This window comes from Chelonia mydas, chromosome 1 (genome assembly GCF_015237465.2).
Source record: "Chelonia mydas isolate rCheMyd1 chromosome 1, rCheMyd1.pri.v2, whole genome shotgun sequence".
In the NCBI taxonomy this organism is placed as follows: Eukaryota; Metazoa; Chordata; order Testudines; family Cheloniidae; genus Chelonia; species Chelonia mydas.
Window position 1 is genome coordinate 108,000,092 of NC_057849.1, and position 9,120 is coordinate 108,009,211.

The following is a 9,120-nucleotide window of genomic DNA, read 5'->3' on the forward strand; positions in this document are numbered from 1 at the left end:
GCTAGAGGAGCGAAATATTCTTCATAGATGTTTCCACATTTCTTTAATACATGTCAATGTGCTGGAGGAAATACTGCCTCATTATACTAATAAATACTACAACCAAGACTTCAGACAGTAACATAAATATCAGTTGCCTGATAGACTCATTCTCCATGTCCATGAAGTGCATATTATTCAAAGCATATAGTTATGTTTTTAACAATATGTTTTATGAGAAGAATAAACTATCTATCTATAGTTTGTTCTCATAAAACATATGGTTTTATTCTTCTCATCATGCCAGTCACAGAAAACAAGAGATGATAAACACAAAAGCAAATAATTACAGATCCATAACGGATAATGAGTTTAGGTTAAATGCTAACTGTGTGCTAAGTCTTGCTTCCTTTACTCATACAATTAGTTCCAATGAAGTCAAAAAAAGACTACTCATCTGAGTTTGGAGGAGTTCAGGGTGGATCTGAAGGGTTAAAAAGCCAGAGATTTACAAAACTAAGTTTCCCTCTTCTGTCGGTTTTTATGAGAAAAGAAAAATAATGTCCTCATCAAGTCTTCAAACTGAGGCCCAAACACCCCTTCTGCTTCTATGCGTGGCAGAGAGATGAAACCAGGACTTGGAGTTCTGAAGGAAGGTAGGGAAAAGAAAAGAACCAGCTTCCACACCTATGGCCGGATTACAGAATCCAAAGTACGTTTGGGTGGGTGAGTGTTTTTCCAAAGACACTGGAAAAAACAACCAACCAACCAACCTCTGAATAACAAAATTAAACTCTAAATTCAACAGGTCAGGTGAAGCAAACAGTTTCTTAAATGTCTTTCCCATTTTCAGTTTTTCCTTCTGGTAATTTCCTTCTAGTTAGCCTTCTCCCTTAATCATTTTTTATTCAATGTTTTCCCTCTCTCCTCCTTTCTCCCTCAGATTCTCCCAACTATTCTCCCTCCCCCACTTCTCTCTCCCTTACAGACTCTTCTTGGGGTGGGGGCTGTAGACTAGATCCTCCTCACTTTCCAGATGCAGGTGATGAGAAACGTCTGAGTGCTACCCTCTGCATGAAAGGGAGCTGGGCTGAGGCATACTCCAGAGCCCTGAGTACTCTGTTTACAGTATTAGAAATGAGACTCAAAGGAGAAAGAACACAGAACTGGATAATCAACCCTAACAAGAGGGGGTTTTAAGTGAAATCCTTTTAGTTTTACTACTTTAAATCCACTGAATGAGGGTGAATATTCATGCATCTTCTGGTGTTTGATCCTCATGTCTTGTAGATTCAATATTCTGCTCAAATTTCTACACAGTTTTGTAAGTAATTTATTGCAAAGTCACCCCTGTATTTCATCTAAGATATGCCTTGGGTCCAGCAACAGACAGTGGCAAAACAAATTCAGACCTGATTGTAAATGCCTGCTATAGTATAAATGACAATCCCGAAGGAGATTCAATTCAGAGCTGCATACATGTTGCAGAGGTCCCACCTTGGAATTATCCTAAACTAAGAAAGCTCTGGCTCCCACCCAGTTCTCTACTCCCCTGCCAATTAGCTCAGCCGTGCAATCTTCCTGGCATTGCAGAGGCCAAGACATATTTTTAGCTGAATGCTGTGCTCTCTCCCCTGAATTCCTGGATCCCTGCTGAGCCAATGGAGTCCCAATCAGTGGGCTAGCTCTGATGCTGCCCCTTCACAAAATTGCCTATAAAGCCAGATCAGCCAAGGGAACTTTAATGAGCTCAGCAGCTAGGGGCTTTCACAGTAAACTGCAGAAGTGAAGTGAATTCTTGTCTGAAACACCAGCCCTTTGATTCCTGAACGTGCTATTGATTAGCTGTTTAACATGCAGAATAAAGATGCACACGTTTACTGCCAAGTGAACAGCTGAGTCATACAATGTGTTTGGATGTGTTGGTATTCATATTTGTATGGATTCTGGCCAGTGTTTCACATTTAAGTTTAATAAGACTCCAATGCCTGATGAAAGATGTTTTCTTAATTTTATTACATCACTCACAGTCCTACGAAGAACTTTTCAATCCAATTCAAACACAATACGTACAATCAAAACATGAAGCCTTGTCAATTAAAAATTAAATCCATTCTGCCCACAGATCAAATGTTTCAGTAAGCAAGAAACATATTAGAAAGATGCAGATGACATTTAAAAATGCAGGATATTGATATTATAGCTCAAATGCTGTTTATTTCTTTTGGGAGCACACTAAGGATTCGCATCACACTGAAAACACTTTTGGAGCAATCAGTGACTCATGTCCTTCCACAGCCTCCCCTCTTCTTTCTCCTCTTCCGAGGATGATCTGGTTTTATTCCTTCATTAGTTCCTATGGACAGAGTCTCTCTGAATCTATATTATATCATTTATTAATTATTAGTTGTTGTATTATCATGCTGCCTGTTGTCAAAGATGGCAAAAAGAAACATCTGTCCATTCAGCTAGGTTCCCTGTTGCCTCCACATCCAGAGCCACCGCAGGAGTAGAGATGGCTGAATTAATCATGGCCAACAATGCATTTGCTGAATGTTGGCCATTTCTCTTTTGGCAAATTGATCAGAACAGTTTAGATTTTACAAATGTGTTCATTTTTCACCACCGTTTGAGGAACACACACCGTGAGTATAGTTCAGCCAATAGGTTGCTTGTAAACTGTTGGCTGTATGTATTTGTTGTTCATTATCTGTCATTTCCACTGTGTGATCAGTGACCTTAGTCACATGGTATTGTTTCTTGTCTGTCATTGGATGAAAGTAGCTAACAAAGAAGGAGGAGGCTTTATGAATTGATAGTTTCCTTCTTTCTGGGGAGTTAGATCCCCTGTTCTTTGGGTTGATTGTATAATTGCTTACCCAACCAAAGCTTTTACACAGAGTAAGAAGATCAAGTGGAGGGAGTGATCAACTCCTTGGGCTTCTGATTCCCTCAGGAAGAGAGCAGGTCTGCTTTATGGAGGCCAGCAGATTTAGGGACTATTTCAGACAGTGTTAGCGTTTTTCTTCTGGGCAGCTTTGGTCAGTCCATGCCTCACACCCTACTGATAGAAAAAATCTGCCAAGTGTATCACAGTTTGGGGACAGCTTTAATATTAATTTTCATTTGTCAGAGTCCCAAAGAGATTCACTCTCTCTCAGATATCTCATTGCTGTTATCTCAAATTCAACATGGCCAAAACACAGTTCATACTCTTTCTTCCGCAAAACTCTCCTCTACCTCCATTTTTTGATATACCTAATAATATACTTATAACCTGGGAACCAACTTAGATTCCACTCACATACGGGCCATGGCCAAATGATGATCATTTTCCCCATCCTAACATTTCAGAAATCTCTCCATTCAATTTTGTTTCTAGTCGAATTGCTTGTCCACACGCAGGGGCATGCACAGGAATTTACATTTGACTGCTTTTTTGGGGGGGGGGCACCTTAAACACACACAAATGAAAGTTTAACATGACCCCCTCCTGCCCAGATTTCTCAGGACCCCTCTGGTGGGGATGCTCAGTAGCGAGGAGGGCAGCAGCCCTCCCTGGCAGTGGCATTCTCTGTGTCCCCGCAGCCCGGGAACGGAGGAAGCAGAAAGGCGGCTGGTCTCCAGCTGAGCTCCTTCTCCCCTCACCCTGACAGCTGCTGCTTCTCCTTCCCTGTTGCTGGAGTCCCGCCATTGCTACCTGCTTTACAGGCTGCCTGCTGAGGTAAGCCAGGGGGTGGAGGCAGAGGCAATGTATGGAGATTTTGGGGGTGGGCCATGACCCTACTTGCCCCCCTTTGTGCACGCCCCTGTCCACACCCAAATCATCACTGGCTACTGCAATCTTTCCCTTGGGTCTTTTAGACACTAACCTTGTCCCTTTGAGCCATCCACCTTTCTGTTCTACTCAGATCATTGTATCACCTCCATTACTATGACAAAACTGACTGAGGCCAAAGTAGAAGGTGTAGAATTTAAAGGTCCATCTTTAGAGACTGTTGAGAATGTGGATGATAGTGCCTTACTTGGAAAGACGAGTGACCAATTACAGCTAACGCCAGAAGAGCTGTGAAAAACTGTACAATCTATGCACCTAAGATCAATGGGGGTAAAACCAAAGCGCCTATAAAAGAAACAAATGACCTGCCAATGCTGCATGTAGATGGCAGTGACATTGAATGGGTGGATAGTTTTATCTATCTGGGTAGCTCGTTGACAGCAGGAGGTTCTATAACCGAAGTCACATATTGGATCCCTCTTGCCTAACTGTCAACTCAGTATCTTCAATGGCCTCTGTTTGGGCAGTGGGATTTTTGTTGTGACAGCTAGGCTCTGAGTCTGCAAAGCAGTGGTGTTCTGCTTCTGTTATATGGAGCAGAAACACTGCCATTAAAAACAGAAGAGGAGAGGAACCTTAACAGTTTTCCATGTCAAAATTATGGTGTATTATTAATACCCACTGGTTTGATTTTGTCACAAACAAATTGATACTTAGATGCTCCTGGCAAGTTGCAGTCTTGTGCCAGTTGAGAACAAGACAACTGCAAAGATAGGTTCATTTTCAGCGTGCAGTAAAAGAGTTTATAGAGTTCAGGCTGAAAGAAATAGAGCACAAGGATGACCACAAATGAAGTTGGAAGATACAATTTTGAGGGATGCAAATGAATTCCACGTATCTGGAGAGGAGTGATTAGCCATGAATAACATATGTAATGTATTTTCCCCCTAAAAGAGAGAGGAAGGTGATAATAAAGGAATAATGTCCATGCCTTCTGCGGACAAGGAATAGGGAGAGAATGGGGTCACAGTGCTTAAGACCAGGACTTGGAAAAGGAAGACAATATGGAGGAGGTCTTGGAGCACTAATAATGATATATTCTCCATAACATGCTCCATATAGAAAACATGCAAACCAACTGCCGTCCTTGAAAAGAATGAACATGATATTTTTTAATGGAGACAATTCAGCTTCAGTTAGTCAGATAAGTGTTGGGAGGGGAGCTCCAGACAGAGAGATCATGAGCGAGAGTGAAAATACCAGACTCAGTATTAGGTAGCTGGCACTCAGCAGACAGGCAGCACATAAGACAACCCAACTCTGCCAGTCAACGTGTCAGGACTGTCTCTCTCAAATGATTTTTTGTTGCATTTGATTGCACAACAGTTATATTCATCTATGTCTCTGTATGCATTTAACATCTGCTAACAGGTGGGTGGGAAGCCCCATTTTAGAATTTGTTTATTTTGATTTAATTTAATTTAAAAATTTTACTGTATTTTGAGGAACATATGATTTGACATGGGAAATCACTGTGCGTTATTTCCTTGAATGCCGTGCTTTGCAAAAGTGCAGCATACTTATCTATCCCAACAGGCCAGGCCTCGCTGGGGCAAATACTAATGAGAAACCAAGGGACACTGATATTTCTCTCCATGTAATACGTAGGATGACACTGCTTCTGCTCCTGGAGTCACATAGGTCTAGCGTTTAATTCATGGGCCTTCCAATTCCATCTGAAATTACTTTCATTTCATCGCAAAAATAATTTTGGTTACAAGTTTGAAATTAATTCCATACAAATAGCATTTTGCTTGTCTAAATGTTCATGGAAAGTCAATACTAGAGGGGTGTGAACTCTGAGATTCAAAACTTAATTTCCAAGTGTTTATCGCTAAATTTGCCCACTATTTTCCCAGCTCTACTCAACAGTTTAGTTTTTAGAGCTGTATGCTAGTGACACTAATGCTTCAGGGATATGCATGAACCATGCGGCTCATGTTTGTAATCTTCAATATCTTCTTTGACATGATACCTTGTTATAAATGTGATTGGGCCTAATTCTGTGCTGCATTACAGCTGATGATCCCCACTGACTTACAAGGAGTGTGAGTGCAGAGTTTGACTCACAATTCCATAAGATATAAGAAAGATTTGCATTCATTCTTGGTTCTTATTCGGTCCTTAGCACTGTTGCATCTGAGAGTCTCATTACACCAGAGCAATAGGAGCTACATGTTTAGGAAAACTTCCTGGAACCATTGCAAAATGTCTTAGGAATTGTCAACACATTTGAAATGATGAAGCCATTTACTTTGACCTTGCTACAGAGCACATTAATCTTTCCTTCTGTATTTATATAAACTTGTCAACGCCTTATCTGGAACAGAACAATCTGAAATAAGGGCTGCAAAGCCACTCTTCTCAACCTGTCAACTGCAGCCACTGTCTTTTTACAGCATTGAAACTAGGAAAGCATACAGTATATTCAGTAAAAAGAAAAGGAGTACTTGTGGCACCTTAGAGACTAACCAATTTATTTGAGCATAAGCTTTCGTGAGCTACAGCTCACTTCATCGGATGCATACTGTGGAAACTGCAGAAGACATTATATACACAGAGACCATGAAACAATACCTCCTCCCACCCCACTCTCCTGCTGGTAATAGCTTATCTAAAATGACCACTCTCCTTACAATGTGTATGATAATCAAGTTGGGCCATTTCCAGCACAAATCCAGGTTTTCTCACCCTCCGCCCCCCCCCACACCAACTCACTCTCCTGCTGGTAATAGCCCATCCAAAGTGACCACTCTCTTTACAATGTGTATGATAATCAAGTTGGGCCATTTCCAGCACAAATCCAGGTTTTCTAACCCCCTCCCTTTTTTTTCAAAAAACCACACACACAAACTCACTCTCCTGCTGGTAATAGCTTATCCAAAGTAATGTCTTCTGCAGTTTCCACAGTATGCATCCGATGAAGTGAGCTGTAGCTCACGAAAGCTTATGCTCAAATAAATTGGTTAGTCTCTAAGGTGCCACAAGTACTCCTTTGCTTTTTGCGAATACAGACTAACACGGCTGTTACTCTGAAACCTGTCAGTATATTCAGTATAACACTAACTTGAACTGTGTCACAGGATTCCACTTGAGATTATTTCAATTACAAAAATTGTGTTAAATATAATCAGTTAACACAATTTGAAAAAAAAACACCTTGACACCAGATTGTAATATCATCACCCTGAGATATACAGTTGTAATTTCATTTGGAGGCAAGTGATACTGTAGGTGTTGTCTTTATGCATCTAAGGTCTATTGACACTGTAATTTCAGAGCGTACTTTGCAGTGGTAACTATTCTGCAGTAATGTTGTCAATATATCTTGACTTTAGTAAAGCTTTTGATACTGTCTGCCGTGTCCTTCTCATAATCAAACCAGGGAAATGCAACTTAGATGGAGCTACTATAAGGTGGGTGCAAAACTGGTTGGAAAACTGTTCTCAGAGAGTAGTTATCAGTGGTTCACAATCATGCTGGAAGGACATAATGAGTGGGGTCCTGCAGGGATCAGTTCTGTGTCCCATTCTGTTCAATATCTTCATTAATGATTTAGATAATGGCATAGACAGTACATTTACAGAGTTTGTGTATGATATCAAGCTGGGAGGGGTGGCAAGTGCTTTGGAGGATAGGATTAAAATTCAAAATGATCTGGACAAACTAGAGAAATGGTCTGAAGTAAATAGGATGAAATTTAATAAGGACAAATTCAAAGTACTCCATTTAGGAAGGAACAATCAGATGCACACATACAAAATGGGCAATGATGGCTTACGAAGGAGTACTGTGGAAAGGGATCTGGGGGTCATAGTGGACACAACCTAAAAATGAGTCAACAGTGTAACGCTGTTGCAAAAAAAGTGAACATCATTCTGGGATGTATTAGCAGGAGTGTTGTAAGCAAGACACAAGAAGTAATTCTTCCGCTCTACTCCACACTGATTACGCCTCAAGTGGAGTATTGTGTTCAGTTCTGGGCACCACATTTCAAGAAGGATGTGGACAAAGAGGAGCGAGTCCAGAGAAGAACAACAAAAATAATTAAAGGTCTAGAAAATATGTGCTATGAGGGAAGACTGAAAAACATGGGTTTGTTTAGTTTGGAAAAGAGAAGACTGAGAGGTGATATTCATGATAACAGTTTTCAAGTATGTAAAAGATTTTTACAAGAAGGAGGGAGAAATTTTTTTTTTCTTAACTTCTGAGGTTAGGACAAGAAGCAATGGCCTTAAATTGCAGCAAGGGAGATTTAGATTGGACATTAGGAAAAGCTTCCTAACTGTCAGGGTAGTTAAGCACTGGAATAAATTGCCTAGGGAGGTTGTGGAATCTCCATCACTGGAGATTTTTAAGAGCAGGTTGGACAAACACCTGTCAGGAATGGTCTAGATAATACTTAGTCCTGCCATGAGTACAGGGGACTGGACTAGATGACCTCTCGAGGGCCCTTCCAGTGCTAGGATTCTATGAATATTAGAAATCCCATATAAATACAGAACAGTTACCAAGTTCAAACACTGTACTTGATGAAGCTTTTGAAGTTACCAAGTCATTCTAATGATTATCACTATATATATATATATCACAGTCTAATTTAAAAGAAAAAACTACAGAAGTGCTTTGTGACACAACATATTTACCTGATATTTACAGTTACGGTATATGAAGTATAGAATGTAGGAGAGTTAACTTCTGGCTGAGTAGCTTCATGATATGAAATCTTTATAAACTACAATTTTGGGACATATCAGGAAAATATTTTAGTCTGATAAATAAGTTGTCTTGCCTTTCCAAAGAGATTTCCCGTTTCATGCCCTCTTATGTTGTAGTGCAAGGCTGCATGATTTCTCTTTTTCAATTCCACATTTTTGTCAATGCCTGAATTTATTTTCCAGCAGAAAACAATATGCAGATTCGACTAGAGCAGATAAAATCAGCGTGCACCTTCACTGCAGAGTGAGCACAGGCTTTTACCCAAGTGTTGCCCCCAGCCATCCTACATCCACACTCAAAAACCTCTCACCTGGTGGTGCTTTTGTCCTGGGCTAGATGGCCCGGCTAGGGGTCTGGATTAGAGTCCAGATGCTGTTTTCACTCAGGCTGATAACCCAACCATTTTGCAGTGAGTATAGAGGCTGAATCATTCCAGTGCTGAAAGTCCTCCAATGCCTTCCCAGAATACCCCCGTGTGCCCTGAAAGACAGACAAGTTCTCTACAATTCACAAAAAAAAAAAAATAAAGTCATAGAACAGCATGGAAAACCATGGGATATGCCCCCAGAAGTCTAGTGACACAG